This window comes from Alosa alosa, chromosome 14 (genome assembly GCF_017589495.1).
Source record: "Alosa alosa isolate M-15738 ecotype Scorff River chromosome 14, AALO_Geno_1.1, whole genome shotgun sequence".
Taxonomy (NCBI): domain Eukaryota; kingdom Metazoa; phylum Chordata; class Actinopteri; order Clupeiformes; family Clupeidae; genus Alosa; species Alosa alosa.
The window spans coordinates 580738-604989 of NC_063202.1; positions in this window are offsets into that span (position 1 = coordinate 580738).

The following is a 24252-nucleotide window of genomic DNA, read 5'->3' on the forward strand; positions in this document are numbered from 1 at the left end:
CTACTACTATTACTACTGCTACTACTACTACTACTACTACTACTACTACTACTGCATTGTGATAAACAAAAACAGGAGAGATATGTGTGTGTATAAACACAACAATAGCTGATTTACTGTACAGCACAAGCCTTCAGAAAGGCATTTTGAAACATTTGGGGCATTTATCAGCATGACATACTTTCAAGATGAAGTTTCTTTAAGATGGCAAAAGACAAGGGAGCACTGTGAGCTTGAGTTGACTGGCAGCCTTTTGCTTTCCATTCGCTTCCAAAGAGATGCATGGCTGTCATTTCGAAGGCTTCTATCAAATGTAATCTCTCCAAGCGTCTATTCCCATGGTTTACTGATACAGCTTTTCCAGGTGCCTGTCAACAAAATAGCGTCAAAGGGGCAATGTACAGAAGTGTCAGAAATTTCAATAGTGATAAGGTGAGCAAAAATGACAAATAATTTCCACCAGATATTCCATTTTTTAATAGCAATTTACCTGATAGTGGTACTGAGAGACCGCTGTGATTTTAGATTGCCCAGGTATGTCACGCTCCATGTGAATGCTCTGATGAGTATAGCAAGTCACATGACCAGATGGTGTGCTGAAATTATGTTTTGCAAACCTATAATGGGGATGCCATTAATTGCAAACTATTCCCTAATGACATCTTTCATCTCAATACGTGCCATCCAGTGTATATTAGTGTAAAAATGCAATATGTAACAGCTGTCCTAATTAAAAGGGGGGAAAACCGCAAAAATCACTTACACGCATAGAGCAGGACACACACTCATACAGTATATACACACACACACATACACACACCGCTTTTGTTCAAATAAAAGGTTGACACATATCATTTGGAAAACACATGTGGTTCATTTGCATGTAATTGTCTTCAGCGACAGTGAGCTTTGGTGTCAGCGGTACTCATTAAGAGCTTCTTTGGAAGCTGACATGTGTCTCATCAAGTCACAAGATCAAACTGACAATTTCCAATTGGCCTGATAAATATTTAGAGAAATGGATGAAAGATATAAAGACAGACAGGCAGGTAAATAGGCAAGAAGGTGGCCACCCCTTTCACCACACACCATAAAGCCATGAAGTTACAAAACCGCTACTCATGTTGGGAAAGATCAGACACTGGATTCATTTGTGGTGCACTACTCATGATGGCGTATGGAAAAGAGGATGCTTTTCCCACAGCCTTCAGTTATTTATTAAAGCAGGACACCAAGATCAAAGTAACCATTCGGCCTGTCCAGATGTGTCCACCAACACAATGAGATGAGCGCAGAATTCTGCCAACACACTAGGGACATTGTTATTTATCCCCTATGTATGCCCTGTTGATTCCCAGTATGAGGAATGTCAAGATCTGGGTGGAGGGTACTGACTCCCATCACCAGTTCAAGTTCCAGCGCACAGACTGGAGTGAGTTTCCTGTTTCCAAACTCCCGCAGCCTCACAGCTTCACACTGACTCCTACACCAACCACATCCATGGGTGTATGGACAGAGTGACAACACATGATAGTTTAATTGTTGATTTTAATCAAAATAAATCAAAGTACAGCTTCCAGTTCCTTGGCATTCACATATCGTCTGATCCTTCCTCCAGGTCAAAAAGGCACAACCACCCCCTCCTAAGGAGCTTTAAGCAATCGCAGTTATATCTCGGAATACTGGTGGACTTCTACCACTGTATTAGCCTACTATATAAAACATAGGCTACTAATGAACTGTATGTCAGTGTAATATGGCTAACTGCACTGCATCAGACCGAATGCACTAACCCAATCTGATGCCCTCTTGAGAACATTAAACACAATTGCTGCCTGGACAAGGAACATCATCAAGGATGTGTCCCATCTTAAAGACTCGGACTCCTCACCCTCCGCACATTTGGTGTGTTATAGAGGTCTCCGCTTCTGGACCTCTCAGGAAAAAACCCTGCTGAAGTGCTGAACACACCGCCACTCGCATAGCATCATTGCACTCATGACTGCACGCACGGTTCATTGTTCTTTAATGGCTATATAATTTACACTATTCATAGTTTGCAGTCTGAACCACTTACAGTGTTTAAATGCTATTATTACATGAATACACAAAGCCACCTGCATATCTTTGCACCCATGCTAAACATACAACCTTCAATTGTACTCTCTCGTCTTCCTCCCTCCACTTCACATACATGTTCAAAATGCTATACAGTATCTGTATAGTGTAACATCAAAAACATATTGTGCTGCAGATTTTTACCTCCTGCACTTAACTGTGTGCAACTGTGTTTACACTCCTGCTGCTTTTCATTGGCAACTGTTCTATGAACCGTGTCAGTGGAGTTGAATGTCATCTTTATCTGTTATGACCGGAGGATTTTTTGGTACTTTTTTGGTGCCCGCATAAAGGACTTTCATTTTGTTTGGTTATGTTGCTGATCAGATTGTAAACAGTCACAACAATGAAGAGGATTGAATGAAGAATGTGTTGGTATTTGAGGGTGCCCTCATGAAGGGCTTACAGTTTGCCTGGTTATGTTGTTGATCTGAACAGCCACCCTTACCAAAAAAAGATATACTTGAAGTTATTTTTATCAAGTAAACTGAAATGCAGTTGAAGTGTAATATCCAAGTTTACTTTAGGTAGTACAGTATGTGTATTAGTATAAAAGTACTTGTGGTACACTTGATAGATTGATTGATTGATTGATATATACTTTATTGTCCAAAATAAATTTGTCTTGGACTCATGTGCACACAATACAATCAAAACTCACAAGACAGACAACAGACCCCCCACACACACACACATTTTCTTGAATTTCCCCTAGGGATCAAAAAAGTATATCTATCTATCTATCTATCTATAAATATTGCACGCACACATCCCACATATAAGTAAGGGGTAATGTATAGAACGCCGGTCATTATTGGGAAATTACAAAAGACAGGGCGAACCGGACCCTGACGCGCAGCGGAGAACTTATTTTCCCAATAATGACCGGCGTTCTATACATTACCCCGCTTATTACACGGCTACTTGCCAAAACGAAATAATAAACTTCCCACGATATGACTTTAGCCTACATAGCCAAGCCTATTTGTTACCGTTCATCGTGCCATTTGCTGAGAAACATAGTTTGCAAAAACACACGTTGAACTTGAATCAAACATTCTTTAGAACACAGCTGATCAACCGTCTGCTTTCACTTTTGAATGAAGTTCCAGTTCTTGCGCAGTGATATGAAATACCTGAAGTAGAAGCACAAACTCCGTTGCCATTGACAGCGGTAATTATATGTTTGCAGGGGTAATTACATGAAAATATTTCACTGTAGAATTTTGGGAAAGCCCATTCAAGTCAATGGAGCGTTTTACTTGCGTATAATAAACACATATAAACATAAACACCATGGGGCAATTGCACAATGACTACAGCCACAGGCAGCCTCATTTAAAAGTTTGATGGAGATAGGCACAAATTGCTTTTTAAAGTGGTTCAGTATACAGTGTGGGACAAAAGTTAATACTCTGTGTATAGGATATGTGATGGGTCAGTCAATATCCTCTGAGCTTGCCTAAGAACAGACTGGTACATGTACTACGTTTATACTTCTTTTGCCTAAGAGCAGACTGGTACATGTACTACGTTTATACTTCTTTTGCCTAAGAACAGACTGGTACATGTACTACGTTTATACTTCTTTTGCCTAAGAGCAGACTGGTACATGTACTACGTTTATACTTCTTTTGCCTAAGAGCAGACTGGTACATGTACTACGTTTATACTTCTTTTGCCTAAGAGCAGACTGGTACATGTACTACGTTTATACTTCTTTTGCCTAAGAGCAGACTGGTACATGTACTACGTTTATACTTCTTTTGCCTAAGAGCAGACTGGTACATGTACTACGTTTATACTTCTTTGGACTAAATTGGCCCACTTTCAGTTTATAATTATTATACTTCTAGGCTAACATAGGTTAAAATTAGTCTAAAGGGATGTTTCGGGAACTTGTTGTGTAGCCTAGTTCACGCACCATGGTGTAAATAGCACACATTTGTACCTACACCAGGGTACAAATAGCATCCACTTCTAATAATACACTGGTGCAAATAGCATACATTTGTAACAGCGTGAAAAGAGTCTTCATCAGTACTTACACCAGGGTGTAAATAGCATCCACTTTTTAAAATTATACACTGGTACAAACAGCATACATTTATAATTGTACCGAGGTGAAAATATTTTTATCCAGGGCTCTAAAGACAAGTGTATAAAGAAAAGTGTCAAACATGTGCAAAGCAAAAGAAATTGAACACCACTCCTGTGTAAATCAGATTTGTCTGATTGTCTGATGAGCTGTTGGTTGTGTACTGACATTACATCCTCCAAAGTTGCTCAAGACACTACCATTCAATTTTAAGGACCATGTTTAATATTTTTAACACATTTGTATAATATCTCCAATATTAATCTTTAGGACACATCATTTGTTATTATTTTAATGAAAAACCAGGGCATGATTTTTGACACAGTGTTACCGGTATTTTACTCCTATGACCCTACCAAAATATCAACTATTACATATAAATGTTTTAACAACTTCCAGAATAATATGCTCATTGATCTGACCTTGTAAGGATATCTTTTTGTATTATATGAATGGCCTTCCATCTACTGACTGCTCTGTATAATGACAATAAACTGAACTGAACTGAACTAATGTGACTACTGTTACCATTACTAATATTTGCCACTGCCAATCAAAGCCAATCATACTGTGGAGTATTGAGCCTATTAGTGAATAAGACCTTATTATTAGTGCAGCTATGATTAGGGTGAATCTTTCTTTCTTTCTTTCTTTCTTTCTTTAATCTCATTGTATTTTTGTCTCACATGTGTGTTAGAATATATTGTAAGCTGGCAGGAGTCTGAAACATGGGAATAAATGGGTTAGTATGAGAACACTGGTTGCTGGCTCACAGTGTAGTTCCTATTTCTAAATGCGTAGAGTAAAATACATACATGTCATGTGCCTACTAACGACCCTGTATATGCCTAGTTCGACTTTGTCTTCCTTCTGAATAGACAGTGGTCTGACTAGTACCTCGATAAATGAATGGATGAATGAATGAATGAATGAATGAATGAATGAATCAATCAATCAATCAATCAAGTCAATAATAAATACATAAAAAACATGTACAATTAAAATGCACAAAACAGTGTACAAATGAATGACACTGTAGCTAATACATTGAGAATGTGCCCACGCATCTTGCTACTGTAGCGTTCTCATGCATAACTGGGTCTGGCACAGTCCCGTGTGAGCCAGAAGGATGCAAAGCTCGAGCCTGATAGACTTAAAAGCCATGGCCACTGGCCTGATCAGCAGTCTACAGTTTGGAAGTATCAGGAAAAGAGATCCACCAAGGCACTGTGCAGACCTTTGTCACACTGCACCTCTTTAAGATCATCTCTAGCCCGGAGTCTGGGTCTGTGACACCACAGTAACGAGTCCGCTCTGAGACCTTCACTGTGCAAAATGAACATGCTAAGCGCAAGGTTAAAAGCCATGGTTACTTGCCTTGTGACCAGCGTGCTCTTTTGACTTATTATTGTAAAATTTACATTACACAGAATTAACCTACTAGTCCATACAGTATTTTATATGCATGTCAGTATGTCCTTGTGGAAGGATATATTAACATGATGCTTTTCTAAATGTGTACATGACTTGTGCATACTCAAGTGTGTGTGTGTGTGTGTGTGTGTGTCTGTGTTTGTATCTGTGTGTGTGTATGAGAGAGAGAGAGAGAGAGATAACCAAAAGAAAGGCTTAGTGTGGAGCAATGCCTCATACCAAACAGCCTCCATGTGGTCTCTCCTACAGCCAAACTATGCCATGGCAGGACTCCACATCCACAGTCTTATCCACTCGGTTAGTCTCAGCTTGATACAGTTGATACTGAGAGACAGAGTGAGATGAGAGAGGAGCCTGTCTCTTCAGCTGTTCTCTTTGAGCAGATCATATACCAGCTTGGTTTGGCCAGTAGTAGTTGGAGGATAAGGCAATATGTAGCTTATTAATTTATGTTTTTATTTTTTATTTTTTAATGGGCTATTTGTGTGTGTGTGTGTGTGTGTGTGTGTGTGTGTGTGTGTGTGTACAATATGTGTACTGTATGTGTGTACTGTATGTGTGTGTGTGTGTGTGTGTGTGTGTGTGTGTACTGTGTGTGTGTGTGTGTGTGTGTGTGTGTGTGTGTGTGTGTACTGTAGGTGTGTGTGTGTGTGTGTGTGTGTGTGTGCAGTATGTGTACTGTATGTGTATGTGTGTGTGTGTGTGTGTGTGTACTGTAGGTGTGTGTGTGTGTGTGTGTGTGTGTGTGTGTGTGTGTACAGGTGTACTGTTTACAGTGAGGTTTTCCCATGCATCCATTACTTTTACATTTGCTTTTGGGTTCTGTGACATGTAATATTAATTCTGAAAGGTGTGTACTGTAAAGGAAGTAGAAAAGAGGCTTGAATTGCTTAGAAATTCACTTGCAAACTGCAACTATGGGATAAATGAATGCTTTGATTATTTTCTCATTTGAATTATGAAGCTGGTTACTACATACTGTAATCTTCAGAGACTCCACTATACGTATCTGTTGTGACTGTCAACATTAACGCGTCAATCGCCGCGATTCATTTTGAAATACATAACGCTTTAAAAAACTTTAACGCAATTAACACATTTTGTTTACCTGCTTCCTTCTGAGGGGCTGACGTCACAGAATGGAAGCCGCAAAACCTGCAGCCTCTCTCTCTCTCTCTCTCTCTCTCTCTCTCAGGGATTTCAGACATACGTGTAAGACCGGAGGTTCTGCGGATGTTAAACGGTGGGGCCGTATATCTGAAAAACATAACCGGTCACATGGAAGTCTGAATTTAGCCGGTTGTTCTACTGCTCCCCTCCTAGTATTTCCTCCGGACATTATGTAAATGTGCTGTGTCTGAACGAAGCGTAGAACATGCGGTTACATTTTCACCTAGTGAGAGGGCGTGTTGGGGACGTTTCTTTCGTGCGTCCATGTGGCGGGGGCACTTAAATGCCAGTGTCATGAGGGAGTGGCATAGTGCTGTCCAGAAAATCTCTAACTTGGAAAGATGCAGACACCATGGAGCTACTGTCCATGAGGGCAGACAGCATTGTGATAGAACACCTGAAGGGAACGTTAGAGACACGTTGATGTAACCTACAACTGCATGGCAAGGCCAAAGGAATTCAAATGACCAAATCATCATAAGCAGAAGGCGCTGTACGACAATAACAGGAGTATTTAATACATTGTAAGCCAACACGGTCGGTTTTCTGTTCATTGATAGCCTTCTCATGACCTCACTGCTGAGCCTGATATTTGTTGAGAATAAATATGCCTAGAGAAAATGAACGAAGAAAACACAACTTTTGTTCCAAGCTCCTGTCGTGTGTTTCTTAAGGGATGCGTGTATGGTTTTATAAACTTTAATATTACTGCAGTTATTATGATATTTTCAAGGCCTGTACACATCTTGAACAGACCAGACCAGCAGTCAAGGAGTGGGGTGCAGGAGAATACAGTGGACACTAGGCCTCTCATATGATGGAGGATACAGTAGACACTAGGCCTCTCATATGATGGAGGATACAGTAGACACTAGGCCTCTCATATGATGGAGGATACAGTAGACACTAGGCCTCTCATATGATGGAGGATACAGTAGACACTAGGCCTCTCATATGATGGAGAATACAGTAGACACTAGGCCTTTCATATGATGGCCAAACGAGAGAGAGGATGATGTCAGCTGGTGAGGATAAGAGCAAGGCCAAGTAACAGGTAGACATTTTATGCTATGAAGTAAACAAGATAAGAAAGCCCTGCTTACACCCAACTGGATAGAACCAGAAATACCCAGAACTAGACAGTTTTGCATATTGTTATGCATGATGGGAAGATGGTTTCCACCAATATTCGTAACCCTGGTAGATGCTGATTGGCCAAAAGGTGTCTTTCGAGAATGGCGCGAGGAGAAGGCACTTCTCTAAAGTTAAGGGGTATAAAAGATAGGCCGCAGCTTTCTTTAAGACTGATCTTATCGGGGGGTGCCAGCTGATGACATCTCACCTCACCCTATTGCTTGACGACTGGTATGGACATCGTTTAGGCTGGACTATCACTGCAATACGGTGAATCAACAGTCTTCAGAGATCTCCTATCTGCATTGTCTCCTTTGGACGCTTAGTTCCAGAGTGCTAATTAGTAACTAGTTAATTGATTAATTGCTAATTGGATTCAAGAAGTGGACCAGTTTATTCCACGACACTCCTTATGTAAATGCAATAGACACATGGGGAGAAAATGCCTTTGGAAAAATAAACCATGGAAAAACGAACCACTTCACTGTTATGTAGTATTTTTGTTTGTTGTTTAGAAACGTTGTACCTTGAAGTCTTGAGTTAGCCTACTGAATTGGCTGGTACCATAAAGTTTGTGCATGCTCTCTCCAACGCCAACCAGATTTAGGTTCCATAGCCAAGTAATTCTGCTACATAACGTTGAAAACAGATAAACGTGTTTATTTGAAGCACACATACAAATACTGTAGGTCCGCTTCAAGTATGCGCACTTACGTTACTACTTCAAGTATTAGCCTACGCACAATAGATTTTTTTTCTTTAGCCTACATAATGCATACATTTTGTAAACAAAAACAGCAGCTGTGACAGCGGCCGCATATATCATGCGTCATATCTCGCCTCTCGCGAACTCTGCAAGCCCACCCCTCACTCGACAACCACGCGGAGATTCTGTAATGTGCGTGTATGTTGTTCACACATAGGTCCGTATAAGATCAGTATAAGGTCCACAGGTTAGCATCATATCTGAATCATCCGAAGGGTAGGACCTCCGTTTGACAAACCTCCGCATATAGGCTACTCCGTTTATATCTGAAAGCCCTTTCTCTCTCTCTCTCTCTCTCTCTCTCTCTCACCATATGCCCAAACATTTATGGATGTTTTCAAAGTATCTTGTCAAAACTAATGAAATTCACTGAGTATCCTAGTATAATATAGTTATAAGCGAATATGCAACCGGTTTGTCATTGTTGTCATTGTTGTTTTATGATGCCAATAGAACTCCATGTACAAGACGATTTGCGGATGACAGGGCTGAAATTTTGCGGCGACTGCACTGAACATTAGCCTACTTCCTAATTGCTAATTGGATCATAGAGCTAGATGGACAGTGGTGTGTGTTGCACTGTGTGTGTGTGTTGCTGTAAACTTTAAGTGAAAACTAGTGCTGTGCTGTCCCATTCCTGGCTTAGATTCACCCCCTACCCACTTAAAAAGTGAAAGGAGGAGAATCTCTCTCTCTCTCTGTCTCTCAATCTGTTTCTCTCTCTCTCTCACACACACACACACACACACACCCCGCCACCACCACCAAACACATACTCTCTGTCCTTCTCTATCCATCTAATATTTTTTTGTTGTTAATACAGTTCTTGGCGCATACACAAATGGCTCTTTACTGGCCCAAGTTTGTTTTCTGTGAAACTAAGTAGTTCTGTGTGTAGTTTATGATGCTATTAAACAGTTGTGTCACACATATACACCCTTTGTGGTTACTCATTCATTTGGGGATTTATTTTGTATTTAATATGCCCTAAGAAGCTTTAGTTTTACAGGGAAAATATTTGTATTAATCATGATTAATCACAATTAATTCATTTAAAAATATGAGATTAATTAGTTAGAGTTTTTGTTTTAATCATTTGACAGCCTAATTGTGACATATGCCATGGTTTTCCAGAACAAACGTTAACAAAACATTTGACTTTAGTCCCCATACAGTACTTAAACTTAAACTCAAACTTGCACACTTACTTAAAAATGCATTCTACATTAAAAAGAAATACCATTAATTATTATCTATTTAGTAAAATAAATTCTCTCTCGGTAATGGAAGAGAGAGATTTCTCATGCTAACAGTGTTGTGTTATGGTTGCATTATTTGTACACTGCAAGTGGTGACTCAGATTGTCTCATCATTACTTCACACCAAGATGACACACTATAATTACAACAGGTGCTGTGGAAACTGAGTTGAAACAGATCTGCTGAATTGCAATGAATGTGCAAGCGGAAAAAAAGGATGACAAGAGAAGTGAGGCATGTGGTCACACATTCAGATGTGAAGCAGTGTCACGTATCGCATACACACATTCAGATGTGAAGCAGTGTCACGTATCGCATACACACATTCAGATGTGAAGCAGTGTCACGTATCGCATACACACATTCAGATGTGAAGCAGTGTCACGTATCGCATACACACATTCAGATGTGAAGCAGTGTCACGTATCGCATACACACATTCAGATGTGAAGCAGTGTCACATATCGCATACACACATTCAGATGTGAAGCAGTGTCAAATCGCATACACACATTCAGATGTGAAGCAGTGTCACATATCGCATACACACATTCAGATGTGAAGCAGTGTCACATATCGCATACACACATTCAGATGTGAAGCAGTGTCACGTATCACATACACACAGTTAGAAGACAGACACTTCAATCTCTATTTTTATGTAGATACAGTATGTCTGAAATGAAAATCTAATTACTATAAACAAGCAAGTGAACAAACTCACTAACCAAGAACTGTTTGGTACCATTTTCTAATTATATTAACTATTCATTAATGTACAACAACAAGAATATTGACAAAGGAATGGAAGAGGATTCCAACATCTTAAAAAGTTCAACATCATTGCCATATAAGTCGCACGACTCCAAAATAGCTATTATGTCTGGTTTGTTACCAACTTTATTTAGGAACCCAGATTTAGAGATGTTGGTTGCCACTTCCCCATGTACTTAGAAAACAGTGTGTTATAAAAAAAGTTGTGTGATGAGTGTGTCGATAAAGGAAAAATGTCTCCCTCAGCCAGTTATGGCCAGGAACAGTCTATGATTTTTGACTAATTTGTTTATTATTTTTATTATTTATTTATTTCCCCCCCATGTTATATTATTATTGTTGTTGCACCATTGTCATTGTTTTATGTTTGTTTGTAAGCACTTTGGTTCAACTCAGTTGTTTTTAAATGTGCTATAGAAATAAAGTTGACTTGACTTGACTTGACTTGACATGATATGATTTTGAGATCTGGACCTGACTGAACATGCTGGATAGACACCAAATCTTGCTTAAATGTACTGTAAACTTTATATGTAACAATAAGCTCGGAATGTAACCTGGTATCACCAGGCTCACTCACTTTGTGAAGAGAGTCTGGGTAGCCTAGTCTCCATTGGGACATTTTTCCAACCCTAGCATTGTCATGGGCATAGACGTAGAATTTGTTAACTTTTAAGTCATCAAAAGCTATTGTCATCCTTTCTCATTGCCTGTTGGCTCACCATCCTGGTGGCTGAAGTTAAACGAAAGAGCGTTGAGAGGAGCCAGACTAGTATCTCAGCGAGCTGAAAATGAGCTGAGATACAGATAGATGGTCTCAGCCTTCTCTGGCAGGGCCTCTGTTGACAAGTGACAAGCAAGTCTTTATTTGTGTCCTACAAACAGAGGTGATAGAGTTGTGGGATCCAGAGGATTCAATCAAAATAAAATACCAGCACAAATTCCATTTGCCAATTTTAAGATTGCAAGTAGTTTCAACTGGGTACTGAAAGACACACAATTGTTTTTTGTCCCTTCCTGTCTGGATGCTGTATTGTTTTCTTTGTCTTTGGAAATTGCTTCTCTCTGAGGATCTTGAAGAGATGTCTTTATAAACACATGTTTTTGTTTTAAATGGTAGAGCTGAACACTATTCCGGAGAGTCTTTTTGACCTGTAATAATAGACTTCAGGTTTTGAGAACATTGTATGGATAATTTGACTCTATTTTAGCATGGATGAGAATAAATAAATATTTAATGATTAATTAAAATGCATAAATTGGTGTGATACTGTATCTGTATAAACATGTGCGTTCAGAAGCATTAGCATTTAATCAGATGAATGGCCATTTTAAAGTAAAATGTAATCTACAGTACACTAGGTGTAGACTGCAATGTTTGTTAAAAGTTACGCAAAACAATTGAAGAGAACACACTAGCACATACCAACACACTCTTTTTTCCCCTCTATTGTCTGATTGATATTGTTTCCAGCATCCGTATGGTTCCCTGTGAGTGTGTGACCTTCCATTTCCACACTGCCCCTCTCACTGACCCCCACCCCCACCTCCACCAGCTCCTCCCCACACACCCACCTCCCCTGTCATACTCTCCTCCAGATCACCTTTAAAACTAGCAGACTTGGAGGTCGGGTTGTAGGTGGAGGGAGGGTGGGCTAGTTAGGGGGAGGTGGGGGGTGGGCAGGGAGGTGGCTATGGCTGGGATGGCATCATTAAAAGGACCAGACTTCTGTGCCAGGCCATTGTCATCGAGACGAGAGATGAAAGCGTGCCCGGCTAATGAACATCTGCCGACACCGGGCGCACCAAGTCCTTCCCCAGGACTCCGCTCACTTGAAACGGACCGCTGAGTGTGGGCAGCTGTTGCGATCCCCGAGACCTTGCAGGCCGATGTAAACCTGTAATTAAAGGTTATTGCTGGATGTGGCACTCAGCGAGCCTCTGAGACAGGTCCGGCTGCAGTGGGCCAGGCCACAGGAGTGAAGCAGGCCAAAAGGGCTACTCCGGAAATCTGTTTTAACACAGTGCTGCCGAAAAAAGTCAGGCCCCAGCATCTCTCTCTCTCTCAATTCAATTCAAATATGCTTTATTGGCACGACAAATCTTATGATGCATTGCCAAAGCGTTCACATGGCCAAAGCGTTCACATCGTCAAAAAAACTTTGAAAGAACTGAACAATAAGACAGCTGGTTAGGAAATGGACAAATCTTAACACACACACAACAGGGAGTATCATTTTCATGAACAAATCAGAGGGGGGACTTGGAATCCCCAACATTGAATGGATTTATACAGCCACCAGAATAAGTCACTTACTGCACATGTTAAAAAACGACGACCCGACTGTGCGAGCAACGGCCCGGAGCTCATTGCTACTGGACCAAACCAAACGTAAAATCCCCCTTGCCCCTCATGGACAACCAGGTTTCCTGACCTAACCAAACGTAAGATCCCCCTTGCCCCTCATGGAGAACCAGGTCAGAAAGAAACCCAGTGGAAAACTGGACGCCAGGGCCACAGGGTTTGGAGTGCGGTCAGATTGGCCTGATCTAAATGATCTGTGTAGCAGCAATAACATACAGCTAAATTGGATACGCACAAGCGGTGGACAGGTAAACGTCAGCGAGGAGCTAATCATGGACTTAATGTGCATGCTGAAGCGACTCTACACCATGACGAAACCAGCAAAAAGCTGAACAGCCGGACATGCAGGTATGAGATCCTCCAACACTTCCATTCTCAGCAGCGCAATCACTGGGTGAACCTGCGCCTCCAAGGTAAACTCGCATGCCTACAGTGCGCGGACCGGACAGTTTCACATTCGGCACTACATAACCCCTCTGTTAACGCAGGCATTCAACAATTTGTCATTAAAGCTAGGTTGCAAGCACTCCCCACTCAGTATAACCTCTCCCTGTGGTATCCACAACGTCATGAACCGTTTTGCCTTCTACACAACGACTGCACAATAGAATCAACCGCGCACATAATGAACGGTTGCCCAGCATATAATGCACTCTACATAGCCTGACACGATCGCATTGTCAATATTACAACCAACGAACTACGCAGAGTATATGGACAAAGTGTAATACACACAAACAAAAAATACAATTGAACTGGTTCACACACTTGAATGACTACTCTCTAGAAAGTGTTCTCAGAGACTCTCCAAACACTCCTGACATTGTTGTTGTTGATGATCTTTTAAAAACTGTTGTGATTCTTGAAGTGGGTTGTTGCTTTGACATGTACATGGACCTGTGTTTCTCAGAAAAAATGTTAAAATACCAGACATTAACTCATGCTCTTTCAGTAGGTGGTTATAGCACAAAAATGGTTGTACTTATTTATGGCAGCCTTGGACATGTTCATAGACTGTGTTAGAGGATTGCAAATTGCTGGACAAGACAAAATCTAAACAAATAGCCAAATACTGCTCTGTGTCAGCCATCATAGGCAGTCTGCATGTATAGAGAAAGCGGTGCCATCTCTACCCCTGATAATATGTATTTATCCACTGATTTAGCTGATAATATGTATTTATCCACTGATTTAGCTGATCGTATTTATCCACTGATTTAGCTGATCATATGTATTTATCCACTGATTTAGCTGATAATATGTATTTATCCACTGATTTAGCTGATCGTATTTATCCACTGATTTAGCTGATCATATGTATTTATCCACTGATTTAGCTGATCGTATTTATCCACTGATTTAGCTGATAATATGTATTTATCCACTGATTTAGCTGATCGTATTTATCCACTGATTTAGCTGATAATATGTATTTATCCACTGATTTAGCTGATCGTATTTATCCACTGATTTAGCTGATAATATGTATTTATCCACTGATTTAGCTGATCGTATTTATCCACTGATTTAGCTGATCGTATTCATCCACTGATTTAGCTGATCATATGTATTTATCCTGAGTTACCTGTAAAGCTGTAAGCACTTGCACAGTGTTTGTGTTGCTGTGTGTGCATGATTCTTTAATTACGTTCAGTTCACAGACACGGTGGAGACAACTTGGTTGTGGCATTGATCAACATGGACATGAAGCAATCTGAGTTAGATAATGCATTAGCTGAATATGAATGTGAATGTAGGCAATAGGAAATGTGTGTTATTTGTTCATGTAGAAAAATGCAATGTTTATTCAGACATTTTATGTATTTATTTCAGTTTTGTTTTTTAGACCGGTTGATGGTTTGTTATACAATTTTAATCAAACTCTAAAAAGCACCCTATACCTCCTCTGCTGATTTGAAAGTAATTTACATAGCTCAATTATTCAATCATTGTTGGATTAAATTACATTGTTCATGAGACCATGTATTACAGAATGATTACCTTTAACTCTGCCAGTAAAATGCAGCCCCATCTCTGAAGTCAGAAAATGTTATGCCAGAAGGCTTTGGTGAAATTTCAATTATGCCGGATATATTCTCCCTTCGAATGTGCCGGTTCTCATTGTGCCGTGTTAAAGGTTCTCATAAGGTTCTCATAAGGTTCTCATTGTGTCTCGAAAATCTCTCATCCCCCGTCCATCTGCTTTCAGTACCAGAAAGAAGAGTGTAACAGGAGGGAGTCTAACACCTCGCCTAGCAGATGTGCCACGTTAGCATATAGGAAAAGAAGAGTGTAACAGGAGGGAGTCTAACACCTCGCCTAGCAGATGTGCCACGTTAGCATATAGGAAAAGAAGAGTGTTACAGGAGGGAGTCTAACACCTCGCCTAGCAGATGTGCCACGTTAGCATATAGGAAAAGAAGAGTGTTACAGGAGGGAGTCTAACACCTCGCCTAGCAGATGTGCCACGTTAGCATATAGGAAAAGAAGAGTGTAACAGGAGGAAGTCTAACACCTCGCCTAGCAGATGTGCCACGTTAGCATATAGGAAAAGAAGAGTGTAACAGGAGGAAGTCTAACACCTCGCCTAGCAGATGTGCCACATTAGCATATAGGGAAAGAAGAGTGTAACAGGAGGAAGTCTAACACCTCGCCTAGCAGATGTGCCACGTTAGCATATAGGGAAAGGAAGGGTCGGGCTTTTTGTATCGCAAACATCTGCAAGAGAACAGAAAAAAAATACCCAAGAACATGAGCTCATCAACCCGTCCCTATTAATATTCGAACAGGCGATCTGTCAATAACTGTTCATATCATTAGTGTTTTTCTCCTTTTAGAGGGAAAGAGGGAGAGAGGGACATTTCCTGCAACTTCATTATCTTCAGAGCTTGTTCCTTAGACACTACATATCTCTGACCCTTTTCTTTGCTGCCTCTAACACTCTTCCCTGAAAAAAAAAAAAAAAAAAAAAAAACCTTGAAACCAAAATGGTACACATATATTTGTATCACGGCATGATTATTCATGCACTTCAGGCTTTATTTATGCTTCCACTCTACACACTTAAAAATGTAGTCAATACACAAACACTGAAGGCTTTGGAGCAGTGAATCTATATCACTGTAGTCATCCCCCAAAGCACTGATAGGAACTGAAGTGTGTAGCGTATTCACTTCTGAACAGAGGGCACACTATGTAAATAGAAGCTTAGCCCGAGAGACTTGGGGGGAGCACTTTGAGGTAATTGTTCAGAAGTCCTCGCAGTCTTTGGGGTGTGTATGCGTGGGGTGTGTATGCGTGGGGTGTGTGGGCTGGTGAGTCGGCCGCGGCCTCGAGGATTAGGAGGCAGGGGAGCTGACCGGGGTCGGCGTCTGGAGTGTCGGGGGCCGGAGGTGTAATTGGCATTAGCGAGGGAGGCACGCGGTGCGGACGCAGGCAGCCTCGTTGGGGTTAGCACCTGTGCCTGCTATGCTAATCTCTCCCACCGTCATCCCTCCAGAGCTCTCTTGAGCAGCCCGAGTGTGTATGTGCGCACACACACACACACACACACACACACACACACACACCAACAAAGCAACCATTTCAGAGGAGCAGAGGGGAGGGGTAGAGGCATCTAAGGCCAATCTGGAAGTGCTGCTCTGAACGTGGCCACTGCTTGTTAGCTGCTTGAGAGTGAAGGAATATTTGTGTAGCTCGCCCAGTGGAGGGCGTCTCTTAGAAGTCAAGGTCATAGACTAAATTACTGGACATGGGGCATCTCACTGACTAGCACACAGACTAGCCTGGAAATCCAGACCCGGAAATCTAGAATGATTTCCCAACTCGGGGCACCACCAAAAATATCACTGCATGCATTTAACACTAAGAAAATACTGATTCACTGCATGCAATTGGATAATCATTACTAATCACCAATGTTTAAATTGTGCTGACTGATTTCCAAGGTAGATTAGGACAAATACATGAATACAATAACTATGGATACTTCACATTAATGTTCCCACATAGCAGTATGATTAGGTAACCAAATACATATTGGTATCCCACACATCACAAAGCCACACTGCAACAGTGGTGGGCTGGGCGAAGGAAAGCGGTGGGCAGAGACTGTGTGTGGCAGGACTGGAGTCCCCAGCTAATGAGGGGAGGTGGGCAGGACTGAGTCCCCAGTGTGAAGAGGGAGGAATTAAGGCAGGACTGGTCCCCAGACTGTGAGCAGGACTGGGCAGGAGTCCCCAGTGAGAGGGAGGTGGAGGCAGGACTGAGTGGGCAGGACTGGAGTCCCCAGTGACTGAGTCCCCAGACTGTGAGAGGGAGGTGGGCAGGACTGGAGTCGAGGTGAGGGTCCCCAGACTGTGAGAGGGAGGTGGGCAGGACTGAGTCCCCAGACTGTGAGAGGGAGGTGGGCAGGACTGAGTCCCCAGTGAGAGGGAGGTGGGCAGGACTGAGTCCCCAGTGAGAGGGAGGTGGGCAGGACTGAGTCCCCAGACTGTGAGAGGGAGGTGGGCAGGACTGAGTCCCCAGACTGTGAGAGGGAGGTGGGCAGGACTGAGTCCCCAGACTGTGAGAGGGAGGTGGGCAGGACTGAGTCCCCAGACTGTGAGAGGGAGGTGGGCAGGACTGAGTCCCCAGTGAGAGGGAGGTGGGCAGGACTGAGTCCCCAGACTGTGAGAGGGAGGTGGGCAGGACTGAGTCCCCAGACTGTGAGAGGGAGGTGGGCAGGACTGAGTCCCCAGTGAGAGGGAGGTGGGCAGGACTGAGTCCCCAGTGAGAGGGAGGTGGGCAGGACTGAGTCCCCAGACTGTGAGAGGGAGGTGGGCAGGACTGAGTCCCCAGACTGTGAGAGGGAGGTGGGCAGGACTGAGTCCCCAGTGAGAGGGAGGTGGGCAGGACTGAGTCCCCAGTGAGAGGGAGGTGGGCAGGACTGAGTCCCCAGTGAGAGGGAGGTGGGCAGGACTGAGTCCCCAGACTGTGAGAGGGAGGTGGGCAGGACTGAGTCCCCAGTGAGAGGGAGGTGGGCAGGACTGAGTCCCCAGACTGTGAGAGGGAGGTGGGCAGGACTGAGTCCCCAGACTGTGAGAGGGAGGTGGGCAGGACTGAGTCCCCAGACTGTGAGAGGGAGGTGGGCAGGACTGAGTCCCCAGTGAGAGGGAGGTGGGCAGGACTGAGTCCCCAGTGAGAGGGAGGTGGGCAGGACTGAGTCCCCAGACTGTGAGAGGGAGGTGGGCAGGACTGAGTCCCCAGACTGTGAGAGGGAGGTGGGCAGGACTGAGTCCCCAGACTGTGAGAGGGGAGGTGGGCAGGACTGAGTCCCCAGACTGTGAGAGGGGAGGTGGGCAGGACTGAGTCCCCCAGAGAGAGGGGAGGTGGGCAGGACTGAGTCCCCAGACCCCAGGGAGGAGGGCAGGACGAGTCCCAGTGAGAGGGGAGGTGGGCAGGACTGAGTCCCCCAGACTGTGAGAGGGGAGGTGGGCGGGGGGAGGCAGCGATAGGCCACGCTCCTGCACAGGCATGGAAGCCTCTCCCCGCCACGGCCCTAAAGCTTTCACTCTGCTCAGCTCACACTTGGGGACCACGGCACACACAATGTGTGTGTGTGTGTGTGTGTGTGTGTGTGTGGGGGGCCCAGGGGATATGCGAGTTTGTGTTCTTCTTTCTGTCTCGCTTTGTGTGTGTGTGTGTGTGTGTGTGTGTGTGTGTGTGTGTGTGTTGTGGTGTGTGTGTGTGTGTGTGTGTGTGTGTGTGTGTGTGTGTGGGGCCCAGGGGATATCCTTTGTGTTCCCTGTCGCTTGTGTGTGTGTGTGTGTGTGTGTGTGTGTGTGTGTGTGTGTGCTGCTTGTTGGTCTGTGTAATTCTGTGTTAATATGTGGGTGTGTGAAGGTATTGCCTAAATTGGTGTGTGTGTGTGGCTGCATTTGTGTGTATATGTTGATAAAAGTGAGCATGTGTTCATGATGTGAATGTGCATGTGTGTGTATGTGTGTGTGTCTGTATATGTGTGTTGGGGTATGGATGGTTTTGAAGCATAGCGCAACAAAGAGGAGCTTTAGCATTGTGCCTTTGTAGTCTATATCCATTTGTAGCCCTCCACCCATGAATGGCACAGAGTATTTCCAGCGTGAGATGACAGCGCGCCTGGCACCCATTTAGTTAAGCCCGCGCACCGTGATCAATGGCCGGAGAAAGCGACAGGAGCCAGGGGAGGAGAAGAAAGGCACACAAGCCACCATGGCAGGGTGCTGGTGCGCTTGTGCGTGTAAGTGTGTGTGTAAGAGAGAGGGTGTGTGTGTGTGTGTGGGTGTGTGTGTGTGTGTGTGTGGGTGTGTGTGTGTGTGTGTGTGGGTGGGTGTGTGTGTGTGTGTGTGTGTGTGTGGGTGAGCTGGCGTAGATAGATCTAGAGAGAGAGAGAGAGAGTCACAAGCTGAATGTGCTCACCTGCTTCGATCACCAGCAGGGAGATCATTCATCATAGGTGTTGTGGAGGCAGGGAGGCAATGCCGCTGGGCTAGGATGGGGGGATGTGGAGGCAGGGAGAGAGGGGGGCATAGCAATGGCACCTGGAGGAGTCTGAGATCTCAAGGATCACCAAAGATAGAAAGAGGGAGAAAGAGAGGAGAGAAGAATAAAAAAGGGAGAGAGAGAACACCAAGAGAGAGGGGGAGAGGAATTGTTGTGTGATTTATTGAAAGACATAATGTTTTCTCCCACTCAACTCCATGTCTGATGTGCACCTGAGAGGAGAAACTTTGTGACTTTGAGGCTGGCCCACGCGCATCACCGCGCAGCACCTGGAGAGAGAAGGAGAGGAGAGACATGCTGGAGATGCAGACCAGTCTCCAATGAGATACAGGGAGTCTGGAACACTGCCAAACAAGAGCTTTTTCTGGCTCGCCTTAGAGTAAGACATGCAGTACCTGCTCTGAATGATGAAAAAGTAGATACAGAATAATATATATATATATATATATATATATATATATATATATATATATATATATATACAGTATATATCCATGTGTGTTTGTGTGTGTCTATGCGAGTGAACTGTATTTAACACAGAATATTAGGACATACCGTATATCCATGAAAGAAAATTTTTGCTTAAAACAGGCACCGGTAGTCAGTTTCAAAATCCTTTAGTCTGAAGTTAAACTCATTAATCAGTCAAGGGAGGTTCCAAAATCAATGTGTTTCATGATCGATGCAATCATTTCTCTCTCTCTCTCTCTCTCTCTCTCTCTCTGTCCCTCTTTCTCTCTGTATGGTATGGGCGTATTGATCAGTCAGCCCTTGAATAATTTTTTTTTTTTTTTTTTGTTTGTACAGTTTGAGCAAATAGAGATTTTGGTAACACTTTATTTTAATGTGTCACTGTTACAGTGTACTTACCTAATTAGGTACAGTGGTACAACCTGTGTAACAACATGTACTATCAGGTACTATCATTGTACTTGCATAATGTATTTGTGGGTACCTACATATAGTTGTTACATTGTAATACTGAGTGCTTTTACAAAACTTTGCCAATTTGCCTAAAAGAGGCAAAGAGCTGACCTGAGACCTGCTGGATGGGGTAAATCGGATCATGATAGATTTGATATACAAAGCATGCTTAGCTCCAGTCAAGGCCTCATTGTCTTCAGTGTACATGTAACAGCTGTGCTGCTACAACCTTGTTACTCTTTGATACAGTGGAATAAACTGGAACAGGTCTTGTCTTGGAACAGGTCTACTAATTCACATGTACTGTGTGGTGTAACAGCAGACACGTTTCAACACATCAATTACAGGATGCATAACATCATTGACAGGATGTATATATGTAGATGTAAGTACTTAACTGGTACACTTTATTTTAATGGGTTTATTCCACTGTATCAAAAGAGTAATAAATGTGTACCAACACAGATACATGTACTACAGTATGTAGGGTAATGGCAGACATGTTCCAAGACACCAATGACACAACATACATGTAATATGTAATTGTAAGTACTTAACTGGTACACTTCATTTTAATGGGTTTATGCCACTGTATCAAAGAGCAATAAGTGTGTACCAACACAGTTGATATATGTACTATGTAGTGAATTAGTAGACCTTCCAAGACATCGAAGACATAACATACATGTCATATGTACATGTAAGTAATTAACTGGTACACTTAATAGGTTTATTCCACTGTATCAAAGAGTAACAAGGTTGTAGCAGCACAGCTGTTACATGTACTGAAGACAATGAGGCCTTGACTGGAGCTAAGAATGCTTTGTATATCAAATCTATCATGACCAGATTTACCCCATCCAGCAGGTCTCAGGTCAGCTCTTTGCCTCTGATGAAAATTTAGGCAAATTGACAAAGTTTTGTAAAAGCACTCAGTATTACAATGTAACAACTATATGTAGGTACCCACAAATACATAATGCAAGTACAATGATAGTACCTGATAGTACATGTTGTTACACAGGTTGTACCACTGTACCTAATTAGGTAGGTACACTGTAACAACGACACATTAAAATAAAGTGTTACCGAGATTTTTAAGAGGTAGAAGGTTGCAGTGTATTATATAGCAGTTACAGTATGTCTGCTAAGGATTCATTAGACATCTGCTTTGGGGGGCTAAGCAGAGCCAAATCAATTTGAGACCTTGGTTGAGAAAGGAAAGCAAGAGGCCAAAAAACAGACACTATTTCACTCTGGCATAGATTTTGAAATTGCATGCCAAACACGCACACAGTCAGCCAATGCATAGACCCATACAGTATACGGAAGTGCATAGACACTAACATAATACAACAGATGAGTGCAGTCACTGTGAGTCAGTGTGGACAAGAACATCTTATTGCTGTGAACGGTGGATGGATACTCATTATTATCACAGACTTACCAACAATATAAACACACACACACACACACACACACACACCCACACACACACACACACGCACGCACACACACACACACACACACACACATGCACACACACACACACATGCACACACACACACACATGCACACACACATGGGAGATTGTTGTTTTCAGCGAGTGAACAAGGCATTTATGGCTAACTCCGGCTCCTCCGGGCACACAGGTAGGATAAACATTGCCTGCCAGCTGCCAGCTCTCTAAATTGGGTAAAGCTGTGGACTCTGTGTCGGCGGTGCGGCAGTGGCGGGCGACGTGGGCAGCAGTGGTAGGGCACAGGGAGAGAAAGGGGGAGTCTTCAGCACAGGGGGAGTCTTCAGCACAGCTGGAGCGAGCTGGCAGGGAGTCACCCCCAAAAAACCCTCTTCTATCTTCCTCTTCACCTCCTCCTCCTCCTTCACGTCCACCTCTCTGTGTTTTCATCGCTCTCCTGTTGCAAGGCACCCTGCATGTACACACACACACACACACACACACATACACCCTGCATGGAGGGTTCACCCATCACTTCTACGACTACTCACACACACACACACACACACACACACACACACACACACACACACACACATACACCCTGCATGGAGGGTTCACCCATCGCTTCTACGACTACTCACACACACACACACACACACCCTGCATGGAGGGTTCACCCTCGCTCTGCGACTACCTACTGGTTTTCGATGTAAGGGGAGGAAGTGAGGAAATGGCCTCTCAGACTGCTTTGTGCTCAACATGGGTGTTTGCACCCAGAGAGGTTGCAACAGAAGTTGTAAGAGAGAGAAACAGAGATTGGAGGTGGTTGTCAGCACTCAAACACTGCAACAGCAACAATGAGGCGGATTGCACACCCTCCTGTTCAGCACCACTATGGCAAAAAACAGAAATGAACAGAACATGTCTTGTGTGTTTTTCTTGTGTTTTTGTGGTAACGAATATAGAACTGGCCCTGCTGTAGATTTGAATTGGTCAGTATGGGTAAATGAGATGCAGGCTGATCCTTGCACATGTGCACTGGTTCTAGTATTGAGGAACTCCATTTTGGTTCAATGCCCCCCTTCTTTCTGCTCTCTGCAACCCCTGGCGATTGTTGTCATGCTCCCTAGCTTTAGAGTGTGTTCCTTCACAAAGTGTTTGTATTGCCATTCAACATTCCATTTTATGTGGAATCACATACTCTAGACATTGGAAGGTACACAGCTGCCAGTGGAGGAATGTAAAAGCAAGGGCCAGTCAAAATAATGGAGTGCACACACACACACACATGCACGCACACACGCACGCACGCACACACACACACACACACATACATACACACACACACACACGCATGCTCACACACACACACACACGCATGCTCACACACACACACACACACACACACGCACGCACACACGCACACATGCACACACACACACGCACGCGCACAGGCACGCACGCACACACACACGCTCACACACACACACACACACACAAGGCATTGAAAAACTCAACACAACCCTCTGGGTTGTGCATGCCTCTAGTGATTCATGGCGTCAATAGGCCTGTTCCATTCAGACAGTACAAGCAACACACTATGGTTCAGCTTTCATTATCCAATTATCCATTAGCCTAAATGTTATTCTCGTTGCTGTAAGTCGCTTTGGACAAATGCCTCCGCCAACTGAATAAATGTAAATATAATCCAACAAACGTTATGCTAAATAAAACCACATATACATACCAATTATTATGCAAAAGCCTGAAGCAGTGTGCTATTGAGTTACTGTAGTTTCCTACACTTTACATTGGTACAGTACTCTTATAGAGAGGGAGAATATATCATACTGAAAGTTGGTTGTTTGTCATTTGATACTGATGCCAGACTTACATTAATCATGTGTCAATTTGATGTCAGATTTACAGCATTAAACAGTCTGGCAGTGATCTCATATCAAATGAAAAGCAGCATATGCTGGCAGTCGTGACTGAACTGTGATGGAACAAGTGATGGAAATCCCTCCATTTCCTCACTATATCATCATTGGATAAAGGTTGAGGTTAAGTGCTATTGAGGGCCTCTAATATGTCCATGGAAGTGTTAGTGTACAATTAATATTGAAATAGATATGGTGTTTTTTTAAATGACAGAATAAAGCGTTGATGGCATAAATTGTGTAGTACTAATATAAGATAGCAGTTGCTCAACATACTGTAACATAA